A 17,839-nucleotide genomic window follows, 5' to 3' on the forward strand; every position below is an offset into this window, starting at 1 on the left:
AGCCATATGAAAGGAAGACTGACTAAAGTTTGCACTCTACGTAGCCTACTACTTGGAGCATGGTAAGTGTCAGCTTCCCGTCCTCTTTTGTTTGTTTGTTTTGGGATTTTTTTTTTTTGCTTGTTTTTTGTTTCGCCTTTCCTTTTTTAAAAAATAAAGCATTCCAGCACTTTGGGAGGCCGAGGCGGGTGGATCACGAGGTCGGGAGATTGACACCATCCTGGCTAACATGGTGAAACCCTGTCTCTACTAAAAATACAAAATATTAGCTGGGCGTGGTGGCAGGCGCCTTTGGTCCCAGCTACTCGGGAGACTGAGGCAGGAGAATGGCGTGAACCCGGGAGGCGGAGCGACAGAACGAGATTCCATTTCCAAAAAAATAAAAAAAAAATAAAAAATGAAGCATTGTAGGACTTTATCTGTGACTCTGTCATGTCACTGACCATTTTCTGCCTCATACCAGGGTTATCTACTTTCTTGTCCTGGGTCTACCTCTACATTCTAAATTACTTCATGAAGGGAACTTGAAATCTATTTAGGTATGCATCTATTTCTCTGTCTATCCATCTATCTTTGTAGCCTTTTCATATAGAATATAACTTGTACTTAATTGGCATCTAATCTTTTTATATAAAGCATTTTAAAACTTTTAGGTTCAGGGGCATGTGTGCAGGTATGTTATGTAGGTAAACTCATGTTGCAGGGGTTTGTTGTAGAGATTATTTCATCACCCAAGTACTAAACCTAGTACACAATAGTTACTTTTTCTGCTCTTCTCCCTCCTTTCACCCTCTACCCTCAAGGAGGCCCCAGTGTCTGTTGTTCCCTTATTTTTGTCCACGAGTTCTCATCATTTAGCTCCCACTTGTAAGAGCATGCAGTATTTGGTTTTTTGTTCCTGTGTTGATTTGCTAAGGGTAATGGCCTCCAACTCCGTCCATGTTCCTGCAGAAGACATGATCTAGTTCTTTTTTATGGCTGCATAGTGGTCAGTGGTACACATATACCACATTTTCTTTATCTAGTCTATCACTGATGGGCATTTAGGTTGATTCCATGTCTTTGCTATTGTGAATAGTGATGCAGTAAACCTATGCACGCTTATGTCTTTGTTATGGAATGATTTATATTTCTTTGGCTATATACCCAGTAATGGGATTGCTGAGTTGAATGGTAGTCTTGTTTTTTGCTCTTCAAGGAATTGCCACACTGCTTTCTACAATGGTTAAACTAACTTATCCTCCCACTAACAGTGTATAAGTGTTTCCTTTTCTCTGCAAACTTGCCAGCATCTGTTATTTTATTTTATTTTATTAACTTTTAAGTTCAGGGGTACATGTGTAGGTTTGTTATATAGGTAAACTTGTGTCATGGGGATTTGTTGTACAGATTATTTTGTCACCCAGGTTTTAAGCCTAGTACCCATTAGTTATTTTTCCTGATCCTCTCCCTCCTCCTACCCTTCACTCTCCAACAGGCCCTAGTGTGTGTTGTTCCCCTCTGTGTGTCCATGTATTCTCATCATTTACTCCCACTTACAAGTGAGAACATATATTATTTGGTTTTCTGTTTTTGTGTCAGTTTGCTGAGCAAAATGGCCTCCAGCTCCATCCATGTTCCTGCAAAAGACATGAGCTTGTTCTTTTTTAGGGCTGCATGGTATTCCACAGTACATATGTACCACTTTTTTTTTTTTTTTTTGAGACAGAGTCTCACTCTGTCACCCAGGCTGGAGTGCAGTGGCACAATCTCGGCTCACTGCAAGCTCCACCTCCTGGGTTCACGCCATTCTCCTGTCTCAGCCTCCCGAGTAGCTGGGACTACAGGTCCCCACCACCACGCCCAGCTAATTTTTTTGTAATTTTAACAGAGAGAGAGTTTCACCATATTAGCCAGGATGGTCTCGATCTCCTGACCTCGTGGTCTGCCCACCTCGGCCTCCCAAAGTGCTGGGATTACAGGTGTGAGCCACCATGCCCGGCCACCACATTTTTTTTTTTTTAATACAGTCTATCACTGATGCACTTTTAGGTTAATTCCATGTCTTTGCTATTGTAAATAGTGTGTAATTAACATATGATTGCATGTGTCTTTATAATAGAACACTTTATTTTCCTTTGGCTATATACCCACTAATGGGATTGTTGGGTCAAATAGCATTCTATTTTTAGAAATATAAATTTCTGAATTTGTGAGACTATAGGGTTTTCTGGACATAGGATCATGTCATCTGCAAACAGGGATAGTTTGGCTTCCTCTCTTCCTACCTGGATGCCTTTATTTTATTCTCTTCCCTGATTGCCCTGGGCAGAACTTCCAATATTATGTTGAATAGGAAGACATCCTTGTCTTGTGCCAATTTTCAAGGGGAATGGTTCTAGCTTTTGCCCATTCAGTGTGATGTTGGCTGTGGGTTTGTCATAGATGGCTCTTATTATTTTGAGGTATGTTCCTTCAATACCTATTTTACAGAGAGTTTTAAACATGAAGCCATGTTGAATTTTATTGAAAGCCTTTTCTGCATCTATTGGGATAATCATGTGGTTTTTGTCTTCAGTTCTGTTTATGTGATGAATCATATTTATTGATTTGCATATGTTGAACTAACCTTGCATCTCAGGGATAAAGCCTACTTGATTATGGTGGATAAGCTTTTCGATGTGCTGCTAATTTCGGTTTGCCAGTATTTTGTTGAGGATTTTTGCATCAATGTTCACCAAGGATTTGGGGCTAAAGTTTTCTTTTTCTTTTTTGTATCTCTGTCAGGTTTTGGTATCAGGATGAGGATTTGTTATTTTTTTGACTTTTTTTTTTTTTTTTTTTTTTGAGATGGAGTCTCTCTCTGTCGCCTAGGCTGGAATGCAGTGGTGTGGTCTCAGGTCACTGCAATCTCTGCCTCCTGGGTTCAAGCCATTCTCCTGCCTCAGGCTCCTGGGTAGCTTGTACTACAGGTGCCCACCACCACACCTGGCTAATTTTTGTATTTTTAGTAGAGATAGGGTTTCACCATGTTGGTCAGGCTGGTCTCGAACTCCTGACCTCAGGTGATCTGCCTGCCTCAGCCTCCCAAAGTGCTGGGATTACAGGTGTAAGCCACCATGCCTGGCCTTGACTTTTTAATGATAGCCATTCTGACTGGTGTGAGATCGTATCTCGTTGTAGTTTCGATTTGCATTTCTCTAATGATCTTGTTTTCATATGCTTCTTGGCCACATGTATGTCTTCTTTTGAAAAGTGTCTGTTCGGCCGGACTCACGTCTAGTGGCTCACACCTGTAATCCCAGCACCTTGGGAGGGTGAGGTGGGTGGATTTCCTGAGGTCAGGAGTTTGAGACCAGCCTGGACAACATGGTGAAACCCTGTCTCTACTAAATATACAAAAATTAGCCAGGTGTGGTGGTGGGTGCCTGTAATCCCAGCTACTTGGGAGGCTGAGACAGAAGAATCGCTTGAACCTGGGAGGTGGAGGTTGCAGTGAGCCAAGACCAGGCCGTTGCACTCCAGCCTGAGCAAGAAGAGCAAAACTCCGTCTCAAAAAAATAAAAAATAAAAAAGCGTGTCTATTCATGTCACTTGCCCACTTTTAAATGGGATTGTTTTGTTTTTTTCTTGTAAATTTGTTTCATTTCCTTATAAGATGCTGGATATTAGACCTTTGTTGGATGCATAGTTTACAAAATTTTTCTCCCATTCTGTAGGTTTTCCATTTATTCTGTTGATAGTTTTGTTTGCTGTGCAGAAGCTCTTTAGTTTAATTAAATCTAATTTGTCTATTTTTGCTTTTGCTGCGATTGCTTTTGGCATCTTTGTCATAAAATTTTTGTCCGTTCCTACGTTCAAAATGGTATTGCCTGGGTGGCACCCAATCTTTTTAATAGATGATGAATAAAGTTATAAAAATAGCTAACCACTCATGTAGCAAGGCATAGGGACAATGTGTCAATGTAAGATGAGGAAGAAAGGCTTGGGGCCTGGAGCACAGCAGGAATGGAGGAAGGTGCAAAGAACCTGTTTTCAAGATAGTAGGGGGCTAGCTTCAGAGTAACAGGCATTTCCATTGAGGAAAGAGGATGGAGAGTGGACCGGAAAGAAGGACGCCAGTTGAAACGGAAGAGTGAAGTCTTGAAAAGTTTTTCCATCGTATTCATTTAATTATTTTCCCATAATATTTTCTACTCCTTATGTTTGCATTTTTGAATAAAAAAGACTTATTTTCTCATTTTCCCCTACTCTGACCTTCCGCACACAGTACCCTCCCTTTTGAGCTGCCATTGTAAAGAGCAGCTCTTTCAAATATCTACAGGCAGAGTAAGTAGCTACAATTTCAAAGTAGAATTATTAGCAATTTATGTAAACAATCTTGGTAAAATTCACATATTTACATTTTTAGGGGGATTGTTATTTATTTCCCCTGATATTTTTTGGAAAACCAGTTTGGATACAAAAAGGATAATGTGAAAATCTAAATAGACAGTTGTAGGGCAGGTTAACTTTTGGAACAATCTCTAAATCTTAGAGGCTTAGCAGATATCAGTTCACACACACTAAGACGAATGCTGGTGTTACTGGTCAGGCTGCTTTCCTTGACAGCCCTCAGGGAGTCTGTTGGATGTTCTCTATTTGGCCCTTCTCTGCCTTCCCCTCTCTGCTCTATCACCTCTATGGACTGTATCACATAAACTCCTTTGCCTGTAGCTTCCAGTGGGTTTTTGCCAAAGGGAGGCACTAATAGGAGACTGGAGGTAAGAGGAGAGGCCCACTCAGGTCTTTGTTGTTTCACTCATGGCTCATTTCTCTGTCTGTGGACACTCTCCCATGGCTACAGCTCTTACTAGGTGACATGTGTGTGAATCCCTCCCCTTCTCCTTCCAGACTTGAGTGTGATAACACCTTCCTACTGTTCCTGGCCCCAGGAGTTTCACCATCCTCTGTTAAATCCTGTCACTTTGCCCACTTGTTTCAATAATTCCTTCTTTAAACTGTCTTATTTTTTGGGTGCCCCAGCTATTTACTGCTGGGGTCTTAACTCAAAGAGTGATACAAATTATTTTCATTTTATGATACTGCTATCCTTGATGCAAGCCATACACAGTTCCTGCTAAAGGGGAAGAGGACCTGTGGGGTCATCTGAAATGAAAGTGTGAAGTCTTGGGGAAGAGAACATGAGCATGTAAGATACTCAGCCGTCAAGGCCCATAAAGTGACGCAGATAATTTTTGTTCACATTCTATTGGCCAGAAGTCATCACATGGCCCCATTTTAAGGCAAGAGAGCTGGGAAATGTGGTCCCTGGTTGAGAAGCCATATTCATCAACAATTTCACATTATGAAAAGGGAGCATGAATCTTCAGTGATCAATTAGCCATCTTTGCCACACCAGAGAATAAAATCAAATAGCCTAAAATAGAGGTATTCATAGAAAGTTTCAAATAATGTACATAAAAAATGAGGACACATAACAAATGAAGACATAGGGAGCTATGTAGAGGATTTTGGAAAGATGGTAGCAGTCATACAGTCGTTGAACCTACCTGGACACCACATCCCAATAGAGTAACCAGAATAGCAAGGCCAAAACCCCGTGAAAGATATTTACAACATAACTAGGTGATATGATATCCCATGTACACCTACATACTACCAGGTAGGGATATCAGAAATGATGTGGGAGGAAGTAGAAAGAAGTTAGAGGTACTCCTGATACTATGACAACTTGGAAAACCCCACAGCTGCCATCAGGCAATCACTGGAAGCTCAGCAGGCCATTCTGAGCTCAGCAGCAGAAACTGCTGAAAGAACAGGAAATGGAGTAAGGCTAAATAAAAATGCAATGTCAATTGTCACTTTAAAAAGTTATTTGTAGTATTCACTGGAGAAGAACATGTGTATATATTCACTTCCTTGGAGTGAATTTGCTGAGTCATGGATGTATCTCTCTACCCCATGATTCAGCAAATTTACTGCAAGGAATATACCTAAGTATACCTAACTAAACTATGCCTGTATGCTTACCAAAAAGATGAATACTAGAAGATTTGCAGCAACATTAAACTACTCAAATGTCCATCAACAGTAGAATGGATCAATAAACTGAGATATACTCACTCAATGGAATAGTGTACAGCAATAAGTATGAATGGGCTACTTTGTAGAGAAAAGAGTATAGGGTGGTAAGATTGGAAGCTTAGAAGTTGTTTGAAAATTAGTAGTAATTACTGTCAACTAGGCAATAGCTCGTGATGACTTGGCTGGGAACAGAGCTCTCAACAATTTGGGGTGAGTTTAACTGTCACATCAGATTTGCTGACATCCTTTAGACATTTGACACTTGCACATTTGAAGCACATGTTCAAATAAAAGGGAACACATTAGAAAGCTACAATTTAGACACCTAACATCACTTCCAAAATAATCCTATTAGATTGTACTAGCTTCTACTGCCCTTTGTATTTCTGATTAATAAGGAAATCATTTAACTTGATAAAGCCACCTGGGTAGAAATTGATTTTGTCAAAATGGTTGCCTGAGCTTGCTAGTAGTTGAAAAAGATAAATGAAAAACTTTCCTGCTTCTTCTTTCCCATTTAAAAGTTTAGAATGAGTAAATACACCTTTTTCCTTTCTGTCTTTATTTTGTTTAGTAATGCTTTTACAAGTGCTGTTGGAGAAGACAGCCATATTCTAGGAGGTGTCAAGAGAATAAAAATGGATATGGGATGCAAATGCTGTTTCTGTTCTTTAAAAAGCAACTAGCTAACCCAGAAACCATTGCTTGGTACACATGTGTGTGGAATAGAAAGACACAATCTCTTTGGGTCATTTATCGATATGGTGAGATGCAAAGCAAAGAAATTAGAGTTATAGCTTAACCAGCACCTGGCCTTTTCCTCCTCCCTAAATCAACCTTGATTTCTACCTTTATCTTTGAAGTTTCTCTTCATGATGCTCCCATTTTTGGGATGGAGTATATTGATTTATAGGTCAAGCACATGAGTTTCTTAAGGCAAAGCACAAATTACTTACTACTTTATTGTTGTTGTTGTCATTGTTGTTTTTGTCTTTGTCTTACCAACTTCAGTTTAAAAGTAAATCTTTCCACAGTGTAAAGTAGACTGACAGAGTGGCCAGCATCCTCAGTGATGCTCTTGATTGGGAAGACAAACTCAAGGTGATTTACTTTAGTGTTCTAGTCTCAGAACTTGTTGGAGAAGGTGGAGCAAAATGGCTAATAGCAATGATTTTAGAAAAACAATGGCTTGGCGCCAATTGTGTGCTTTCTTTGCTGTGTAATCCCAGGTCAATTACTTTACCTCTTTAAGCACTAAGCCTGGCACATAGTAAACATTTAACAACTGTTAGCTAGTTACACTAGTTATTGTAACAAAAAGAATTTAACTATCAGCTATTAGTATTGTTGTTAGTAGTTGCCCCTATGTGTATTTATCTAAGCCCCATGGATTGGGCATTTTATTTTATTATTTGAAACAAAGTTTCACTTTGTTGCCCAGGCTGGAGTGCAGTGGCACAATCTATCTCCGCTCATTGCAACCTCCGCCTCCCGAGTTCAAGCAATTCTTGTGCCTCAGCCTCCTGAGTAGCTGGGATTACAGGTGCCCGCCACCAGGCCTGGCTGATTTTTTGTATTTTAGTAGATACGGGATTTCACCATGTTGCCCAGGCTGGTCTCGAACTCCTGAGCTCAGGGAATCCACCCATCTCGGCCTCCCAAAGTGCTAGGATTACAGGAGTGAGCCGCCACTGAATTGGGCATTTTAAACCCCAGTGGGACAGCAAGGCCTCCTTTATTTCCTATGAGTGGTAGTGGCACTTTTGGGCCATATAGTTCCAGAAACCAGAAACCTGGGAACCATCATTCACAATTCCTTTTCCTTCCACTATCACCTCCATTCTCCTTCCAGACTCCACATATGGCACATGCACAACAACCAGCGAATTATCTGCTAATTCCTGTCAATTCCAGCTTTGATTTGGCTCCCAGACCAGCTTTTTCCTCTTTATTCACCCCACCCATCAGCAACCTTGGCCTCAGCATTGTTGTCTCTCTTATCTTGGTTCTCTCTCTCTCTCTTTGTTTTGTTTTTAGAAACAAGGTCTCACTCTGTCACCCAGGCTGGAGTGCAGTGGCACAATCATAGCTCATTGCAGCCTTGACCTCCTGGACTGCAGTGAGCTATGACTGTGCCACTAAGATAGGAGGGCTCAAGTGATCCGTCTACCTCAGCCTTCTGAGTCCTGGGACTACAGGCAAGTGCCATTGTTCCTGGCTTACCCTGGTTCTCTCTCTAACACTCATCTCTCTCTATTAGATATATACATTTTAGGCCAGGTGTGGTGGGTCACGCCTGTAATCCCAGCACTTTGGGAGGCTGAGATGGGTGGATTACGAGGTCAGGAGATCGAGACCATCCTGGCTAACACGCTGAAACCCCATCTCTACTAAACAAAATACAAAAAATTAGCCAGGCGTGGTGATGGGCACCTGTAGTCCCAGCTACTCAGAAGACTGAGGCAGGAGAATGGCATGTACCTGGGAGGCGGAGCTTGCAGTGAGCCAAGATTGCGCCACTGCACTCCAGCCTGGGCAACAGAGCGAGACTCCGTCTCAAAAAAAAAAAAAAAAAGAAAAAGATATATACATTTTAATTTTTTCTCTCTCTCTACTGTTTACTGCTGTATTTCCAGTACCTAGAACGGTGCCTGGAGAATGTTAAATGCACTTAAATGTTACCTGTTGCATGAAGGAATGAATGTAGAGAGGAAAGGAATGAAAGAACCAAGGCTACTCCCCTCTTTTAGGCCAATTCACATGCACTTGGATTTCTGCAGTCATCTCCTAAGCTCTACCTGTCTCCAGCCTTGCTTTCTACCTTTTATTTTCTGCACTGTAGCCAGAATTGTCTTTCTAAAAGGCGTGTCTAATTTTGCTACTTCCTGGCTAAATTCCCTAGCAACCTTTGACCACTCTGCCCTTTTTCCTTATTTATCTTTCTTTCCTGGCACTCTTCTCTGGCCCTTTGTGGCCTCCCTTCCCTGCAGCTAGATTATTTACCATTCCCTGAATTCATCTCCTTTGAGAAAAGGTGGCTTCTTCTTCCTGGAGTATTCTTCCCTTCCCTGTGGCTCTTTGGTCAGCTACCTTCCTCCAGCCATTAAAGACTCAAGGAACATATCATTTCTCCGCGGAAGCTTTCTGATCAACCTCTGTTGACTAAATTGGCATCAGGCACCTTTCTTGCTGTTACCATAGCACTCTGGCTCCATTGATGACAGCACTCACCATTTTGTGTTGTAGTAGCCTTTGGAAGGGAACACGTTGAGCTCAGGGTGCTCTGTATTGTCTGTCTCTGCATTTCTTATTCCTCACAGAAAGACTGACACATGACAGGTGCTTAACAAATGCTTTCTGAATGTCACTATAGCATATCAGGTGACTGTTGAACTGGGAGGTCAGTGTTTTGGGTCAGTGTAATCGAGATATAGATGGAACTGTATATGATTAGTTTTTGTTCATTTTTAAAGTTTCTAGGCAGTACTGGCATGGAGTTGTATTTGAGTCTATGGTTGTGGTTTTATTGAAGCTTCAAATATGGCCATGCTCTCTAACAAATGCCATATAAAGGCTACTTTAAACACAATTACAGAAGCTGAGATAACTTGCTTCTAGAGAAACAGTCTTTGGCCTGTGGACAGAGCCACCATAGGCCACAGCTACCCACCATGGTCAACACAGCATGCTGCTGGCTTAGGGCCTTCCATCCACTGGTGCAGATCATGACAAGTAAAGCCGACTTAATGTAACCACCAAGACCCAAATGCCTTACCTTACCACCACAGCACAAGGTTCATGGACACATTTCCTGGCCCTATTGAATGCCTCTCTGCCTAAATATTTTGCTCTCTCCCAGTTCCATGCCTTTGCTCAATTTTTGGTTTGGAATTGAAAAATTTCAATTCCAAACATGAAATGTTGCAGTTATTGAGAATGCACCAAACAAATTATCTCCTTCTTTTCCTCCTGGGTGTATAGCAAAATAGAACATAAGTCAAAGATTAGCAAATGGGAGGCCACAACGTCATCTCTATTGTGATAAACACTGAGTTGAAGCTGTAACTTATTGTGAGAATCAAGTGGGTTTCCTAAATCTGATCCCAAGAATGAAGTAGCCTCACCCAGTCACAGGTGATGCAGGACTCGGCAGGCCTCCTCATAATGAAGATGGGACGTGGGAAAGCAAGGGAACGCTCCTATGCCTTGTGGGCAGCTCACGCCTGAAGAAAATGCTGGACAAGGTATCTAGCTGGGCTGTGTCACTCCACTTCCCCTTAAGCGTTGGTAAAACAGTGGAGGTAGGCCAGAGGTGTTACCCTACTTGAGCTCCCTCAGTATGGAAGGAGTGAAGAGTGGGAAGAAGTGTTCCCACCCTGCACCATGCATATCATAAGGACTGAAATAACTTTTATGACTTAATCAATGAAACATAGATTAGGAGATGCTACTGTCCCACATTAGGATTTTGCTCCTTTGAGTTCCTATAGTTGCCTGCTGTACTGGAACACATATGGATGCTAATTTTTCACTAGTAAAGAGAAGACTGGGTGAATCATTTATGGATGGCTTATAATGAACTCTAATGATGGTCACATAAAATGTCTGCTGGATTTCTTGCCTGCATTGTAATGCTACCCATCACAATATAAATTGAAGAAATAGCCATTACATTCACTCAATTTATTTTCAAACTGTAATCCCTTTTGGACTTCTAAGTTAAAGGCCAGTAATGGATACATTGCTTTGACCTTAAGGCATTACTGTTGCATTTAGAAGCTGGCTAATATGGGTCCATGTGATGTTTGTCAGATTTAGAAGCTTGATCACTTAATAATGTCATGGTCCCTATCACTATACAGTGTCAAATGTCCTGCTGAACTGGAGGCTGGTGTTTTGGGTCAGTGTAACCAAGATACAGAGAGAAGTGATGAGGATAGCTGACCTTTCAGAAAGTCTTAGGATCTGTGATGTAAAACTGTGCCAGCTTGCAGGTTTACTTACCCACGGCTCCCAAAGAAAGTACAGGGGTAGTGAAAAAGAGGGAAACACTGTGCCTCTCTATTTGCCTATTTATGGCTAGTGGCCATTTCCACGGCATAGTGGGATATAAAATCTAGGGTTGGGCCAGGTGACTCATGAGGCCCTTTTTGGCTGTTAATGGCAAGCGTTAGGAGGATTCCACTGTTCAGTTTAAAAAGCCACCAAGTCCTTGCTCTGTGCTTGATGTGACCCAGTGGTGAAGTCTATTGCCTACCTAAGGAAGGAGTAGAGGGAAAGGAAAATAGAGAGATGAGAGGGTGCTGTGGAAGAATGAGGAAATGGCCTCATCTTGAGGAGTTTACATTTAAACTAAGGAAACAGACAGATGCACATAGTCATTTGAAGAAGACCAAAAGTTTGGTCAGTAAAAGAGACAGTTGAAGGACATATAAAATACCTTGGTCACATCACTTACCATCTCTGAGACTTCCATCCTTTCTGTATCTCTACATCCTCATTTGTTATCAATACCTATCTTACGGAATTAAGAAAGGGTTATATGAGATGATGCTTACAAGTTTCTTACTGCAGTGGCTGGCCCATAGCAATACCTTTATGAATGTTAGCTTTTAAAAATAATACTGCCAGACTCGCATCCTTACATTGTTGTCAAACAATGTGCCTGGATCGTGTTTTCCTTGGTCCTTGAAGAAAAGTTTTGTTGAGTTGACATTTAATGTTACAAGCATTTTGTAGAGAGTTGGCATGAGAAACATTTACTTTCCCCCAAAACAGGGGTTTGCTTTATCCATTTTATGATTCTTCTATAAACACCTGAGTGATAAATCCTTCTAACTCTAGAAGTCAAAGAGAAGAGGGTATGAAAAAGAAACTCACAAAAGAAGAAATACAAACAGCTAATGAATACAGGAAAAAAGTAAAGATAACATTAGTAAATAAAAACGGAAACATCAATGACACATGATTTTCATGGATCCCATTGTAAAGACTGAAATAGTAATTCTCAGTATAAAAGGGAGAAATGGGCCTTTTCATAGTGGTTTAGGTAAAAATTGGTTCAAACTTTCTGGAAAAAGCTTAATGATATGTATCAAGTAGTCTGAAGGTTTTCTTGGTTCTAACGCAACAATTTCACTGATAGAAATTTATCCTTTGCCTGAGCTTAGGAGTTTGAGACCAGCCTGGGCAACACATGGTGAAACCCCATCTCTGCTAAAATACAAAAGAAAATTAGCCCGGCGTGGTGGTGTGTGCCTGTAGTCCCAACTACTCAGGAGGCTGAGGCAGGAGAATTGTTTGAACTTGGGAGGCAGAGGTTGCAGTGAGCAGATATAATGCCACTGCACTCCAGCCTGGGCAACAGAGCAAGACTCCGTCTCTAAAAAAAAAAAAAAAGAAGAATACTTATGTGTGTGAAAAAACGTATCTTCAGCGTTGTTCTTATTTGCTGTTTCTTCCCCCAAACATCTTTAAATCTCAACAATAGGGTGTTGGTTAAATAAGTTATGGTATGCAAATACAGTGAAATACTATACATGTATTTTAAGAGCTATTCAATGGTGAAATGCTTTCTTGACATGTTGCATGAAAAAGATCGAGGGGTGATTGAGATTTCATTAAAAACTTGTACTGGAAAATGACACTCATGATTCCAATTACGTGGAACAATGTTCATAATATGCTATGTAGTTAAGAAAATGGGTTATAAGATCACATTACAGGACAATTATAATTTTATGTAAAAGTGTATTTTCTATGATACTGAAACTATACACATCAGATGTGAAAAATGATTATTTTTGGAAGCTGGCATTATGTATGATTTAAATTTCATTTTTTTTCTGTATTTACTGATTTCTCTTTTAAACTGTGGTTTTAATTACACATGTAATAACATAGTCACTGTAATAAAATATTGAAACAAAACAGAAGTACAGACTAAAAAGTGAAAGTGTGTCTCCCATTGCACTTCCTCTAAGTTCCCCAAACATTGATGCCCTCTTTAGAGAAATGACTAGTTATAGTTTTGAGGTATGTTTCCAGAACCCTTTCTAGGGGGTTCAGGAGCTTCATGCTGCTGAATGTTCTCAGCCATTTATTCTAGGCTCTTCTGTATGTAGTGCCCTACTGAATGCCAGGCTCCTCCGAGAGACTGTCAGTGTCCTCTGGCTACACTCAGGGAATAGGGACTCCCTGGGAGTTCTCTCTACCCTTCCTTCCCCTCCATTTTAATGACCATAAGAACATCTAATTGTGTGCCTGTTTCTTCTCTGTTTCTCTCCTTCTCTCAGTCAGCAATACTCCTCCTTTTGAATTCTCTTTACCTTTGGATTTTGAAAATGTTATGCTCAATTTGCTAAGCCTTGGTTTCTAAGGAATTTTTCGGATAATAGAATTCATTCTCAATAAATCTTGGCTTTCAAGACTTTTTTCCCTCCCTCCCTCCCTCCTTTTCTCCGTCCTTCCCTCCCTCTCTGCCTCCCTCCCTGCCTTCCTGCCTTCCTCTCTGCCGTAGACTAAAACATCTTTATATACAAGTCCTCTGCCTAACACTGACTCCTTTCATTTTGTATCTTCACTAAAACAAGTTTCAGCCTCTAGCTGAATTGGGAGAAGGTCAAATATAAGGAGGGCAAAAGACGGAAGGATACAGTAACATATTTCTAAAAATTTCTTATCAAGCTATAGATTTAAAAAAGTTACACTATATATGCAGATGTTTTAGGTCAGATTTATTGAGGTCTGATTTATGGTTAGTAAAATTTACCCCTTTTAGGTGTGTAGTTGATGATCCTGGTCAAAGACATACAGCCCTGTAATCAAGACTACAACCAAGATATAGAATGTTTCATCACCCAAACCCTTCCTTAGTGCCACTTTGTAGTCAGTCTCTTCCCCTAAACCTTGTCTCTGGCAACCATTGATGTGATCTAGTTTTGCCATTTCTGGAATGTTATATAAGTTACAGTACGTAATTTTTTGAATCTGGCTTGTTTCACTTAGCACAATGCTTTTGAGATATATCCATATTGTGTGTCAGTAGTTCAATCTATCACCAAGTAGTATTACATTTTATGAACATACAACAATTTGTTTATCCATTTCCCAGCTGATGGACATTTGGGTTGTTTTTAGTTTTTGGCAATTATACATAAAGCTACTATAAATATTCATGTATAGTGGTTTTTGTTGTTTGGTTTTTGAGACAAGGACTCACTTTGTTGCCCAGGCTGAAAGGTAGTGGCAGGATCATAGCTCAATGCAGCTTCAAACTCCTGGGTTCAAGTGATCATCCCACCTCAACCTTCTGAGTAGGTGGGACTACAGGTGAGAGACAACATACCTGGCTCAACATTTACATATATTCTTTCTCTAGACACATCTTTTCATTTCTCTTAAGTAAATATCTAGAAGTGGGATGGCTGGCTAGTATCAGTGTATGATTCACTTAAAAAATATACTCAAATTTTTTTTCCATAGTGGTTGTCCCATTTTGCATTACCACTAGCAATATGAGAGTTTTGGTTACTCCACATTTGAACTAGCCCTTGGTATTGTTAGTTTTTTCTTTCATTTTTCCTTAAAAAAAATCCTAGCTTTTCTACTATGTGTGTAGTGGTATCTCATTGCAGTGTTAATTTGTACTTCTCTTATTTTTTATGATATTGAGCATCCTGTTGTGTACTTATCTGTCATTGGTATCTTTTCTTGGTGAAGTGTCTATTTAAATCAATGCCCACTTTAAAAATTGTGTTTTTTGTTTCTTATAATTGAATTTTAAAAGTTTTAAAAATATATTTTAAATACAAGTCCTTTATGTGTTTGTGAATATTTTCTTCCAGTCTGTAGCTTGTCTTTCACTTTTTTGGCAATGCTTTCCAAAGAGCAGTCGTCCTTAATATTAATGAAGTCCAATTTAGTAATATTTTTCTTTTAGGGCTCATGCTTTTTGTATCATATCTAAGAAAGCTTTACCTTGTCCATTGTTGTGAACAATTTTCTCTCGTTTTCTTCTCCTCTTCTCTTCTTCTGGTTTCTCCTAAAAGCTTTACAGTTTTAGATTTTGCATTTAGGTGTATGATCATATTGAGTTAATTTTTATATATACGTGGTAAAGTTTGTGTTCAATTTTTGCATATAGAAGACCAATTGTTCAAGCACTGTTTATTGAAGAGACTGTCTTTTCTCTATTGTATTACTTTGGGCCTTTGTCAGAATTCAATTGACATGTAGGTTAATTTCTGGACTGTTTATTCTGTTCTGTTAATCTACATGCCCTCGTGCCAATACCACATTCTCTTGATTATTATAGCATTATAAGCTGTCTTGAAATCAGGTGGTGAGAGTCGTCAAACTTTGTTTCTCCAAAATTATTTTGGCTATTCTAAGTCCTTTGCTTTTCTCTACAAATTTTAGTCATCTAGTCAATTTCTACAAAAAAAGGCTGAAATTTTTATTGGGATTGCATTAAATTGATAAATCACATGGAAGAGAATTGATTGTTTAACAGTATTGGGTTTTCCTACCTATGAACACATACCTTCGTCCATTTATTTAGGTATTCTTTAATTTTTCATCATTGTTTTGTGATATTTAGCATTCAAAGAGTGCACATATTTTGTTAAGTTTATCCCTAAATATTTTATGATTTTTGATGCTATTATATATAGCATTTTATTTAAAATTTAAATTTCCAAATTTTTTATGGATAATGTATAGAAACAAAATTGACTTTTGTATTCTGACTTGTATTTTTCAGCTTTGTTAAACCTACTTATAATTCTATTAGAATTTTTAAAAAGAATTATACTTTAAGTCCTGGGATACATGTGCAGAACATGCAGGCTTGTTACGTAGGTATACATGTGCTATGGTGGTTTCCTGCACCCATCAACCTGTCAACTACATTAGTTGTTTCTCCTAATGCTATCCCTCCCTTCCCCTCTACCCACAACAGACCCACAACAGGCCCTGGTGTGTGATGTTCCCCTCGCTGTGCCCGTATGTTCTCATTATTCAACTCCCACGTATGAATGAGAACACATGGTGTTTGGTTTTCTATTCCTGTGTTAGTTTGCTGGGAATGATGGTTTCCAGCTTCATCCATGTCCCTGCAAACGACATGAACTTATTCCTTTTTATGACTGCACAGTATTCCATGTTGTATATGTGCCACATTTTCTTTATCCAGTCTAACATTGGTGGGTATTTGGGTTGGTTCCAAGTCTTTGCTATTGTGAATAGTGCCGCAATAAACATATGTGTGCATGTGTCTTTATAGTAGAATGATTTATAATCCTTTGGGTATATACCCAGTAATGGGATGGCTTTGTGAAATGGTGTTTCTAGTTCTAGATCCTTGAGGAATCGCCACACTGTCTTCCACAATGGTTGAGCTAATTTACACTCCAAGCAACAGCGTAAAAGTGTTCATATTTCTCCACATCCTCTCCAGCATCTGTTGTTTCCTGTCTTTTTAATGATTGCCATTCTAAATGGCGTGAGATGGTATGTCATTGTGGTTTTGATTTGCATTTCTCTAATAACCAGTGATGATGAGGTTTTTTTCACATGTTTGTTGGACGCATAAATGTCTTCTTTTGAAAAGTATCTGTTTTTTGGGAGGCTGAGGTGGGTGGATCACGAGGCCCAGAGATTGAGACCATCCTGCTAACAGGGTGAAACCCCATCTCTACTAAAAATACAAAAAAATTAGCTGGGCATGGTGGCGGGCACCTGTAGTCCCAGCTACTTGGGAGGCTGAGGCAGGAGAATGGCGTGAACCTGGGAGGAGGAGCTTGCAGTGAGCCGAACCAAGATCACATCACTGCACTCCTGCCTGGGCACCAGAGTGAGACTCCATCAAAAAAAAAAAGAAAAGAAAAGTGTCTGTTCATATCCTTCACCTGCTTTTTGATGGGGTTGTTTGTTTTTTTTTCTTGTAAATTTGTTTAAGCTCCTTGTAGATTCTGGATGTTAGACCTTTGTCAGATGGATAGATTCCACACATTTTCTCCCATTCTGTAGGTTGCCTGTTCATTCTGATGAGTTTCTTTTGCTGTGCAGAAGTTTAATTTGATCTCCTTTGTCTATTTTGGCTTTTGTTGCCATTGTTTTTAGTGTTTTAGTCATGAAATCTTTGTCCATGCCTATATCCTGAATGGTATTGCCTAGGTTTATCTTCTAGGGTTTTTATGATTTTAGGTCATACGTTTAAATCTTTAATGGATCGTGAGTTAATTTTTGGATAGGTGTAAAGAAAAGGTCTAGTTTCTTTTTTTTTTTTTTTGCATATGGCTTTTTTCCCAACACCCTTTATTAAATAGGGAATCCTTTCCCCATTGCTTGTTTTTGTCAGGTGTATCAAAGATCAGATGATTGTAGATGAGTAGTGTTATTTCTGAGGCCTCTGTTCTGTTCCATTGGTCTATATATCCATTTTGGTACCAGTACCGTGGGAGTTTTGGTTACTGTAGCCTTGTAATATAGTATGAAGTCAGGCAGCGTGATGCCTCCAGCTTTGTTCTTTGTGTTTAGGATTGTCTTGGCTATATGGGCTCTTTTTTGTTTCCATATGAAATTTAAAGTAGTTTTTTCTAATTCTGTGAAGAAAGTCAATGGTAGATTGATGGGAATAGCATTGAATCTATAAATTACTTTGGGCAGTATGGCCATTTTGATGATACTGATTTTTCCTATCCATGAGCATGGAATGTTTTCTCATTTGTTTTTGTCCTCTCTTATTTCCTTGAGCAGTGGTTTGTAGCTC

General features: G+C 39.6%; 1 protein-coding gene across 1 annotated transcript in view; it reads left to right on the top strand.

Moving 5' to 3' along the window:
* The window catches only part of KCNAB1 (potassium voltage-gated channel subfamily A regulatory beta subunit 1), a 498,217-nt gene continuing 480,378 nt past the window's right edge, over nucleotides 1-17,839 (top strand). The window contains exon 1 of the mRNA XM_045386728.3: nucleotides 1-62. The gene's annotated coding sequence lies outside the window, so the exon portion shown is untranslated. The remainder of the gene's footprint in view (nucleotides 63-17,839) is intronic.

This window comes from Macaca fascicularis, chromosome 2 (assembly GCF_037993035.2).
Source record: "Macaca fascicularis isolate 582-1 chromosome 2, T2T-MFA8v1.1".
Taxonomy (NCBI): Eukaryota; Metazoa; Chordata; class Mammalia; order Primates; family Cercopithecidae; genus Macaca; species Macaca fascicularis.